We start from the raw sequence: 12204 nt of genomic DNA, 5'->3' as shown, positions 1-12204 counted from the left end.
AGAAGTATTCCATCACGCATAGCCAGGGGTTGGGGAGTATTGCAGGTAACCCTACACTGGTCTGGAACTGATGTCCCAAATACCTAGCTTTACAGGCAAAACCATCTTATATTCCATTTCACTTTGAATAGCTTATGTATATACTTAGAGAGTACAATGATAACATACTACATGTTAAGTATATAAAATAGCCAATATAATTAGCAGGTTTATCTCCCTAAACATTCAAGCTCATTTATTTTGGTAACCTCCTGACTCTGTTAACTATTTTGGAATATACCATAAACATGAATACACTGACAATGTGCAAAATATTGGAAGTTGACAGAGATAGAAACAAGTTAGATTGATGTTAGGAAAACGATCCCTTAAATATGTATTTTAATGTTTTTTTTCTTTCATGCATGTGTTTCTAACGCATTTATAAGATTATTTCTTTGTTGCTTTGTATGTCCCTCCCCCACAGTGTAACCCCCGCTTTCACTATATTTGATGTCAGTATAACTTGTGGAGGAGATGGGGACAAACAAGTCGTTTAAGGATTCAGGTGGACCTGTTGCAACAATGAGAAGTACAAAATGTCATGTCAAAAACGAGCTTTACAATGTTGGTGTGGTGGGGGGAGGGGGGAAAGGATTGGGTGGGAGGGAGCGGGGAGGCTGGGAAGGGAGGTGAAGGGTAAACAAAGGAGGAGGCTGCAATGCTTGGTAAGAAATGTATGCATTATCCTGCCCATGTAATTGTAACCCCTCTGTACAGTATGTTCTCAAATAAAATAAAATTAAATTAATTAAAAAAAAGAAACAAGTTAGATTATCTATAGTAAATATATATTTATCTATTGAAGAATATCATCATATATTCACCATGAAAATACCACCATGTATTCACCATGACAATAATTTTCCTGCAGTGTAGAATTTCCCATTTCATAATCTGCCATCTTCATCTTTTTACATCTTTTTAGGTTATAGTATGAATGTTTTCCTGTTTATTATAATGTTTCGAAATTATTATATGATGGAATTAAAAATTTGTAGAGTCTACTGAAATTATCTCATTTTGTTTGGATTTGTGATGCTAAATCAATAAGACCATGGTTTCCTGAAATTTCTGCTAACAGACTATATCACCAAATTATATTCTAATTACATCTTATTATTGTATTTTTATATAGGGTTCTACTGTTGCTGTTTTATGATATAGAAAGTTGTGAAGCTAGACTGAAACTTGCAACCCCACTGCCTCCAGTAACAATGTTTTATAACCAGGTTATGGAGGCTGATAAGTATAACTCTAACTAATCAGGAGTTTGAGACCTGCGATTTAGTTCAGACAGCCTGAGCATGAAATTTTATGAGTCTCTTCTCTCCAGTTCAGTACAGAAAGCTTGCAGTGGAACTGTGGCATAATTGGTAGATCACTACTGTCACCTGAAAGATACTCAGGCTTGTCATATAGACCCTGAATTCAAGACCTAAAACACAGATATGCACAACACACTCTAACACACATACACACACACTCCAACACACATGTACACACACATTCTCTGGCAATGTGGTATCTTAAATTCTTATCCAGAGATTGGGCAATAGGCCACTAATTTGTGAAGGTTTTTTTCCTGATTATTTTGAAGGAGGAGGATAGTTCATGGGACAAAGATGACAAGACTTTAGTGAGGAATTCTTTATAAACGACTAGCTTATAAAAAAAAAACAAACAAGAGCATAGTTTTTATATTTAAAGCTTACATTCCTTCAACTATAGTATTTCTCTATAATAATCATTGAATTATGAGAAGACAATGCAGCACCTCTTCCCTCCTCCCCTTCCCCTCTGTCATAAAATATGACAAAAGTATCAAAAATACTCTCTTATCTTACAAGAATATATATCTATAAAAAGGTCTGACAATATGTGTAAGGTTTATTTTTAAATACTTGTATGATTTTCCCACCTCTAAGTGCTTAACTTTTTTCCACATGACAGCACACTGGGGCTTCAAGGGCAAACAAGATTAGGAAACAAAAAACTAACAAAGTCCTAGGATGTAGATGTCAAAAATAGATGCAAGAAGTACATGGCAGGCTGAGAGGGCCCAGAGAGGAAAAATGATTTCTGTAGGATGAGAGGAATAGTGACAAATAAGGCATGGATCTGACCTAGGAAATGTTCCTTGAGGTTGAGAGCATACTGATTCCCAGGCCTAGCTGAGGATATTGGGATTTGACAATGTTCACATATGTATAGAGTGATGTGGGAGGGGAGATTTCAGTCTCCAGTATGTCTTTGGGATAGTCTTATGTGAGCAGGAAGCTTAGATCATTGGGCTCTGAGAGATGACACTCTCTACCTCATAATGGAATAGAATATGGAACTCTAAGAGCCAGGCAACTGTAACTGACAGTCAGCTCAAGCCAGATCAAGTGGCCTGTAGCTCAGGAACAAGAAAGATGTTCCTGTGTTCTTTGCAAAGTTCAAGAGACTCAGATCTCAGGCATGAGAGGTGTTAGTGCTTCACTCAATGCTGTAGACATTGGATCAGTGCCAAAACACGAATCCATATTCTCAGACCTTTTTTAAATTTTTTATTATAAAGATACTATACAGAGGGTTACAGTTACATGAGCAAGGTAATGAGTACACTTATTAAGCATTGTTACCCCCTCCATTGTTTTCCCCCTACCATCCCTTCCCTCCCTAACTTCCCCGAGGTTCTTTTTTTTTTCTTTAATAGTGATTAAGTGATAACATAATTTCCCAAATTTCACAGTATTGTGGAATAAGGATGCGCATTTAAAGTCACAAGCTCATTCTAATTTTCCTGTAGCAAATTGTCTATCACAGTCTATAACATATAATGGTGTACCCATATACACCATACATGTGATCAGCAGTATGGGATAATTAGTAGTGGTTCGACCAGATGAGGGGGAGTTCTTTGTTTCTTAAGTCCTGTTAATTTTGTCATAACATCTAACATTTTGGATTTAGCATCCACTTATCAGGGAGACCACGTACCGCTTGTCTCCTTGCTCTTGGCTTACCTCACTCAAAATGATTCCTTCTAGCTCCATCCATTTCCCTGAAAATGCCATTATTTTGTCATTTCTAATGGCTGCATAATATTCCATTGTGTATAGATACCACAATTTTTGGATCCATTCATCTGTGGTGGGGCATCTGGGTTGTTTCCATATCCTAGCTATTGTGAACAGTGCTGCAATAAACATGGAGCTGCACGTGTCCTTGTATATTGGTTCCTGTTGTTGAGGGTAGATGTCTAGAAGTGGTATGACTGGGTCATAAGGGAGGTCAATCTTTAGCTTTCTAAGGACCCTCCAGACTGCTTTCCAAAGTGGTTGTATAAGTGTACATTTCCACCAGCAGTGTAATAGGGTTCCTCTTTCTCCACATCCCCTCCAGCATTTATCGTTGGCTGATTTGTGGATGTGGGACATTCTGACTGGGGTAAGGTGGTATCTCAGGGTTGTCTTTAGTTGCATTTTGGATTAAAAAACAAGACCCCTCTATCTGCTGCCTTCAGGAGTCACATCTTGCCCGTAAAAACAAACACATTTTCAATGTTAAAGGTTGGAACAAAATCTACCAAGCAAACGGCCGCCATAAACAGGCGGGAGTTGCAATCCTAGTATCAGATAAAATAGACTTCAAATTAAAATTCGTGAGAAGAGATAAAGAAGGTCGCTACATACTAATTAAGGGATCTCTCTTTCAGGAGGATATTACAATTCTAAATATCTACTTGCCAAACAATGGTGCACCCAAATTTATCCAAGAAACACTACTTTCCCTCAAATCCCATATAAATCCAAAGACATTAATTATTGTAGATTTTAACACACCTCTCTCTCCACTAGATAGATCAACTCGGCAAAAACTCAACAGAGAAACTGCAGATCTAAACAGCTGCATAGATCAACTAGATTTAACAGATATCTACCGAACATTTCACCCAGCAGCATCAGAATACACGTTTTTCTCAGCAGCACATGGAACATTATCTAAAAGAGACCACATTTTAGGCCACAAAGCAAACTTGCCTAAATTAAGAAACATTGAAGTTATACCTTGCATCCTCTCTGACCACAAGGGAATAAAATTAGAACTCAACACCAAAAGCCACCAAAGAAATTCTAGTATCACATGGAGGCTGAACAACACACTGCTGAATCACGAGTGGGTCATGGAAGAGATTAGAAAGGAAATTCAAATGTTCATGCTATTCAAAAAAATGAACACACAAATTACCAGCACCTCTGGGACACAGCAAAAGCAGTACTCAGAGGCAAGTTTATAGCTCTGAGCTCGTACATCAACAAATTGGAGAGATCAGAAATCAACAATTTAATGACACATCTAAACCTCCTTGAAAAAGAGCAGCAAGATAAACCCCAATCCAGTAGATGGAAAGAAATAATTAAATTAAATCAGAATTAAATGAATTAGAATCCAAAAAAACTATAGAAAGAATCAACAAATCAAAGAGTTGGTTCTTCAAAAAAATTAACAAAATTGGCAGACCCTTAGCAAACCTTATCAGAAAAAAAAGAGAACACACCCAAATAAATAAAATCAGAGATGAGAATGGAAACATCACCACGGAAACAACCAAGATTCAAAACATTATAAGGTAATACTTCTCAAAACTTTATGCTAATAAGTTTGAGAACATGACAGAAATGGACCTTTTCCTAGCAAATATTGACATGCCAAAACTAAACCAAGGTGAGTTATACCAGCTTAACAGGCCCATATCAAGCATTGAAATAGATACAGCAATAAGAGACCTCCCAGCTAAGAAAAGTCCAGGACCAGATGGTTTTACAGCGGAATTCTACAAGGCCTTCAAAGCAGAGCTCACACTAATACTCCTCCAACTCTTCAATGAAATTGAAAGAGAAAGTTCACTACCGAACACATTCTATGAAGCCATCATAACCCTCATCCCAAAACGAGGCAGGGACTCATCAAAGAAAGAGAACTATAGACCCATTTCTTTGATGAATATTGATGCAAAACTTCTCAACAAAATTTTGGACAACCGACTTCAACAATTCACCAAAAAAATCATACACCAGATCAAACAGGATTCATTTCAGGGATGCAAAGTTGGTTCAATATACGCAAATCAATTAATATTATTCATCACATCAACAGGAGCAAGAATAAGAACCACATGGTTATCTCAATAGATGCAGAAAAAGCATTCTACAAGATCCAACACCCCTTTATGATGAAGGATTTGGAAAAATTAGGAATCCATGGAACATTCCTCAATACAATAAAGGCTGTATATGACAAACCTACAGACAGCATTATACTTAATGCTGAAAAACTAAAGCCATTTCCTCTTAACTCAGGAGCAGGACAAGAATGTCCACTCTCTCCAATTCTCTTCAATGTAGTATTAGAATGCCTAGTTACAGCAATAAGACAAGATGCAGACATAAAGTGGATCCAAATAGGGAAAGAAGAAATAAAAATCTCCCTCTTAGCAGACGACATGATCTTGTATTTAAAGAATCCCAAAGACACCACTCCCAAATTACTCAAGCTGATTCAAAACTTTGGCAAAGTAGCAGGGTATATAATTAACCCCACAAAATCAATGGCTTTTCTGTATGCCAACAATGAGAAAAGTGTGGCAGAATTTAGGAAAGGAACTCCATTTGTAATAGTCCCACCAAAAATAAAATACCTAGGAATTAATTTAACCAAAGGAGTGAAGGACCTCTATGATGAAAACTTTAAAATCTTGAAAAAGGAAATCAACACAGTACTTAAAAAATGCAAAATCTCCCATGCTCCTGGATTTGAAAGATTAACATCGTGAAAATGGCAATACTTCCCAAGGCTATCTACAAATTCAGCACGATACCTATCAAAATTCCAACCTCATTCTTCAAGGAAATAGAAGAGGCAATCCAAAACTTCATATGGAACAATAAAAGACCCCGAATAACAAAAACGCTCCTCAACAGAAAGAACATTGCTGGAGGAATATCAATACCAAATTTCAAACTCTACTATAAAGCCATAGTAATCAAAACAGCTTGGAATTGGCATCAGTACAGACCTCAAGACCAATGGAATAGAATTGAAAACCCAGAAATGAACCTACAGACCTACAGCCATCTAACTTTCGATAAGGGAGCTAAAACAATAGTATGGAACAAAGACAGCCTCTTCATTAAATGGTGCTGGCAAAATTGTTTAACTACTTGTAGAAAACTAAAGCTAAACCCTTATATATCACCCTGCACCAGAATCAACTCCAAATGGATCAAAGACCTCGAAGTCAAACCAGACATTCTGAAAACATTAGTGGATGGAATAAGAGAAACCCTATGTCTCCTTGGCTCAGGACGAAATTTTCTGAATAGACACCAGGAAACACAACTAATCAAAGAAAGGTTGGACAAATGGGATTGCATAAAGTTGCAGAGTTTCTGCATTGCAAAGGACATAGCTAGCAAGATCAATAGAAAGCCCACGGATTGGGAGAAGATCTTCACTAGCCATACAACAGACAAGAATCTCATATCTAAAATATACTTGGAACTCAAAAAATTAAATCCCCCAACAACAAATCCTCAAAGAAAAAACTGCCCAATAAATAAGTGGACAAAAGACTTAAAGAGAAACTTCTGTGAAGAAGAAAGAAGGATGGCCAATAGACACATGAAGAAATGCTCAACCTCCCTAGCCATAAAAGAAATGCAAATCAAAACAACATTGAGATACCACCTCACTCCAGTTAGAATGGCAAAAATCAAGAACTCTAACATCAAGAGATGCTGTAGGGGAGGTGGACAGAAGGGAACCTTACTTCACTGATGGTGGGAATGTAAACTTGTTCAACCACTTTGGAAAGCAGTATGGAGGTTCCTCAAAAGACTTCACATAGAGCTCCCCTATGACCCAGCAATCCCACTTTTGGGCATTTACCCAAATGTTTACAAACAAGACCACACTAAAGATACCAGCCCAACTATCTTTATTGCAGCATTATTTACCATAGCTAAGATCTGGAACCAACCCAGATGCCCCTCAGTAGATGAATGGGTCAAGAAAATGTGGCATATATACACAATGGAATTCTACGCCTCCATCAGAAAAAATGACATTGCCCCATTTGTTAGGAAATGGAAAAACTTGGAAAAAAATATATTAAGTGAAGTAAGCCAGGCCCAAAGAAACATAGGCCCCATGGTTTCCCTTATTTGCAATATCTAGTATATGTATGAGTCAAGCGGAAAAGGTCAAATAATGTGATGTTAGGAAAATGAACCCTTAGATATGTATTTTAATGTATTTTTCTTTCATGCATGTGTTTCTAACGCATTTATAAGATTATTTCTTTGTTGCTTTGTATGTCCCTCCTCCACAGTATAACCCCTGCTTTCACTATATTTGATGTCAGTGTAACTTGTGGAGGAGATGGGGGAAAAAAAGTCGTTTAAGGATACAGGTGGACCTGTTGCAACAATGAGAAGTACAAGTTGTCATGTCCTAAACGAGCTTTACAACGTCGGTGCGGGGGGGGGGGGGGGGGAGAATGATTGGTATTGGGGGGAGGGAGACTGGGAAGGGATGAGAAAGGTAAAGAAAGGAGGAGGCTGCAATGCTTGGTAAGAAATGTACGCATTATCCTTCCCATGTAATTGTAACCCCTCTGTACAGTATGTTCACAAATAAAATAAAATTCAATTAAAAAAAGAAGTATAACCAATTTAAGAGGTCAAATACGTATTTTGTACTGACAACATCTTACAGCAATAACTTACCAACTAATTATGTCGGTATCTTCTTACCTAACATTCAATAAGAGCTGAAAGCAGTATCTTTTTCTAAATTAATATTGTAAATACTTTGATTATGATGACTTTATTATTAGACAAATAATATGTACAGAAGGGTGGTTCCACTGAAATGACATGACAGACTCTGATAAATAAAAACTTTTCAACACAGTTAGCTTTTTTCAGCCTCACCCTGTCCACATTGGCAAACAACATTGCAACAGCACATGTACACATATACACATACACACATGTTCGCACATGTACACACACATATGCATGCATGCTAAATTCAGGGTTTATTGTACAAAAAATCCAAATAAAATATTAGTGATTAGGACAAATGATAATATGCCTTATTACAAAATAATACATAAACCATTACCACGCATGTTACATTTTACCTGCCTTTCCACATGTGACCACTTAATTTATTTTTAATTAATTAATTACCCTATTAATTAATTCATTTGTTTGGTGCTAATCCTAGTGCTTGAACTCAGGGCCTAGCTTTGTCCCAGAATTTATTTTTTGTTTCAGTTTTCTCAAGGCTAGGATTTTACTGCTTGTACCACAGCTCCATTTCTAGCTTTTGATTGTTACTTTCAAATCAGAATCTAATCGACTTTTTTTTTCTTGGTCTGCTTTCAAGCCACAATCCTCAGATTTCATCTTTCTTATTAACTAGTACTAAAGACATAAGCCATCGGTGTGGCTTCTACTTTTTCCTCTATAGTTATCTAATGCCCATACTTATATAGTAATTTTAAAATGAGAGTATAGAAGCAAGATGTACAGTGATGATACTGTCCTGTCAGAAATTCAAGTTAGTAATGTAAATTTATTATTAAAACCATACACAAACAATACCATGATATAGTGTAAGAGAACTCACTATTGAACATATGAGCTTTAAGAGTTTTCTATTATTTATTGGTACCCAACATTAGAAAAATGTATGAGGCATTGGTAAAACAGAAGTCCTTTGCATGACTACATACATTCTTTGTTTTTATAAAGACACTTGCTTTCATCTAAAATGTAGGCCTGACTATTGTCTTCATGTGATTTTGATGATTGAAAGTGCTTAGTGAGAAAGTCAAAACGTATTAGTAGTCCTTAACTATCAATTCTCATTTTCTTCTTGGAGAATATTATGATCAAATCAATAGTTCAAAATCAGCAAGCAATACTTCACAATCATGCTTCCAGTGCAAGTGGATCACTAGTAAGAAATCCTCAATACCAATTTCCACAAAGTTTTGTCACAGATACAATCTCCCTGCTTTCTCTAGCTGCTTTACTACCTTCTTATTCCTTCATTGTACAGGAAAAGTATGATTCAACTGATTTCAGTCAGATCTGTTACTAGAATTATCAAGGATTTAGTTTATTGTGTGTAATTTTGTCAAAGTTATATCTCTTTACATAGGCTACTAAAAATGTATTTACTAATTTCAAGTAAATACATAAATTCTATTTCCATCTCTTTTAAAAATAAATTTTTGTTTGCTCTATAAATCGATCAGAGGCATGGATTTTATGGCTAGCTAGGTCATTATACATCTCTCTCTCTCTTTCTCTCTCCCTTTCTTGGTTCTCATAGATAATATGATTGCTCCATAATTATCCTAATTTATTTTGCTTTTATATTTTTGGTTGCATCATTTCACTTTTTCCTCTGCCATTTCCCATATCATTTATATAAAAGGCATTATTTCCTATTTTCTCATTCCTAGAATAAGCTGCACATGAAGACATCACAGGTCCTCATTTTCAGTGTGTACATTTGAATATGCAGGAACATCTTTACGCTGCTCTCCATCAATTCCCTACTCTCCAGTTAGAATAATTTCGAATAATAAAATTGGAAAAAGAGAAAATAAATCATGATGAATAAACAGTTGCAGAAAATTCACCAGATATTTCTGACCAGTTCAACCAATGTGAAATATTAGGGAAATACATGGACACCTCATTCCCACTGGCACTCAAAGTCTCTGGTTAGGCAATTCTTAGGAATATGGGGAACAAGATGAAAAAGTAAGGAATGGTATCAATTGCAAGAAATAAAATTGGAGAAGGATCCAAGCAATTTTCTTCATTGGGCTGCAGAAAATATTCAGCTTATTACAATGCAGAGACTTCTTTCCCAAAAGGCCACTCATGTGAATAGTAGGGATGATGATGAGTATACCCCTCTTCAAGAAGCCTACAGTGGACACTTAGACATTATCAGTGAGTTGATGTCTCAAGCGGCATATGCAATAACTGTAGATGACTGATCACCCCTGCATAGTGCATATACATGGAATAATACCAGAGTGGCTTCTTTCTTACTTCATCATGATACATATACCAATGCCCAGACTAAAGGACTCATTTTTTAAAAAAAAATTTTTTTGGTTTGGTAGTGGGACCTGAACTCTGGGCCTGGACGCTGTCCCTCAGCTCTTCAGCTCAAGGCTAGCGCTCTACCACTTGAGCCACAGCACCACTTCTGGCTTTTTTTCCCTGCTTATGTGGTGCTGAGGAATCGAACCTAGGGCCTCATGCATGCAAGCTAAGTGCTCTACCACTGAGCCATATTCCCAGCCCAAATATTTTTGTTTGTTTGTTTTTTGTTGTTGTGTTTTTTTTTGGTCGGTTGTGGGGCTGGAGCTCTGGGCTTGGGTGCTGTTGCTGTGCTCTTCAGCTCAAGGCGAGCACTCTACTGCTTGAGCCGCAGCGCCACTTCCCCAAACTAAAGAATTTTTGACACCTTTACATCTTGTTGCTGAGAATTGAGATAGCAAATATACGCTCGATCATCTTCTGTTGAACCATTATATAAAACCAGGCCGGAAGAACAACATAGAAGATACTGTATTTGATATTGCCAAAAGGATAAGTATGTATCACTACCTCTATGAAGTTGTGATAGGCTATACAAATTGTTCACTGAAGTCCTAATGGTCGGGTTAAGTTTCTTAAATTTCAAAAATGCAAGTCCATCTTTTGTGTCCCTACAAAATATTTTCACAATCCAAATAAGAGCAATATATATATTTTTTGGTCAGTCATGGGGCTTGAAATCTGGGCCTGGGAGCTATCCCTGTGCTCTTCAGCTCAAGGTTAGCGCTCTACCACTTGAGACACAGTTCCACTTCCAGTTTTCTAGTGGTTTATTTGAGATAAGTGTACCACAGACTTTCCTTCCCAGGCTGGCTTTGAACCATGATCCTCAGATCTCAGCCTCCTGTGTAGCTAGGATTATAGGCACGAGCCACCAATGCCTGGCAGCACCAATATTTTACTGTAAAAATTCATGGATTCCGTGGAATTTTTCCAAGTAAATTGCCTGCCTTGGATGTCAAAATGTATTCAATATTTTTTGTATATATGTATAATAATTTCTTCAGAGTTTGTGATTTTTTTAATCAGAAATAATTTTAATTTATCTGTTGAAATGAGTAGTACAGAAACTAAAATATTTCTTGTGCTTGTCTGAAAAAGTATATTTTAAAATATTCTATATGTTTGGAAAATGTTCATAATTTATTTTATTTTCTCCTAGACATACTTTGAATTCTACATTATTTTATAATATATAGGTTCATTAATGTGTCCTTTCCGATTGCATTCCATATAGAAACAGTTTGCTTCCTTTTTTTCTAGGACTTAATATTATTTTTATTTGGGATAAAATGACAATGTTGTCTAATTTGAGAATATTTGTAAAGTTTATGCTATGTAAACGCCTTTCTGAGGTGAAGATTTAATACACTGATGTCAAACTAAATTATATGAATTACGTGTATTTTTACACTTGTAATTTTGTAATCAACTTTTTAATAACTGTTTTTCATTTCTTGAATCTGAAGAATGAAAAATATGGAATACTTCTCAAATTTTCATATTATCCTTGTGCAAGTGCCATGTTAATCTCTGTATTTTAATTTGAGTATACATGCTGCTAAAGCGTGTAGTATCCTCTAAATTTAAGTAGTTAATCATGCAATCTTTATACAGGTTTATATCTATGGGTGCCTACTTGTAACAAGGAAACTTTATTGTTCCTAACAATGCTATCGATCTTATTTCCTAAAATTCTGTGAATAGTGGAAAATTTATATTTATCAGTCGAATGCTCACATTTGCAAAATTTTTTTGTCAATGACTATCTTAAGTCTTTTTATTTGGAATTTGATCATACTCTCAATTATTTATAGATAGGTCCAAAAGTGATGGCTTTTTCAAGTACTTATTTATTCAACTGAATTAGCTTTGTGGACCTAATGGATTCAAAGTAAGCGTTGCTTAAGAGCTACTTCTAAACTTCTTCAGCTGACATTTTCCCAAATGAGGTGTTAAGGAACAAATGTCTACCTGAGCC

At 36.2% G+C, this 12204-nt stretch overlaps 1 pseudogene; it reads right to left on the bottom strand.

Moving 5' to 3' along the window:
* Positions 1 to 11696: 11696 nt before the first annotated feature.
* Positions 11697 to 11793, bottom strand: LOC122111034 (annotated as a pseudogene).
* Positions 11794 to 12204: the final 411 nt, after the last annotated feature.

Source organism: Dipodomys spectabilis, unplaced genomic scaffold (assembly GCF_019054845.1).
Source record: "Dipodomys spectabilis isolate Male_0828 unplaced genomic scaffold, ASM1905484v1 ptg000084l, whole genome shotgun sequence".
In the NCBI taxonomy this organism is placed as follows: Eukaryota; Metazoa; Chordata; class Mammalia; order Rodentia; family Heteromyidae; genus Dipodomys; species Dipodomys spectabilis.
Note: the sequence above shows the minus strand (reverse complement) of the source record. Positions and strands in the feature narration are given on the sequence as shown.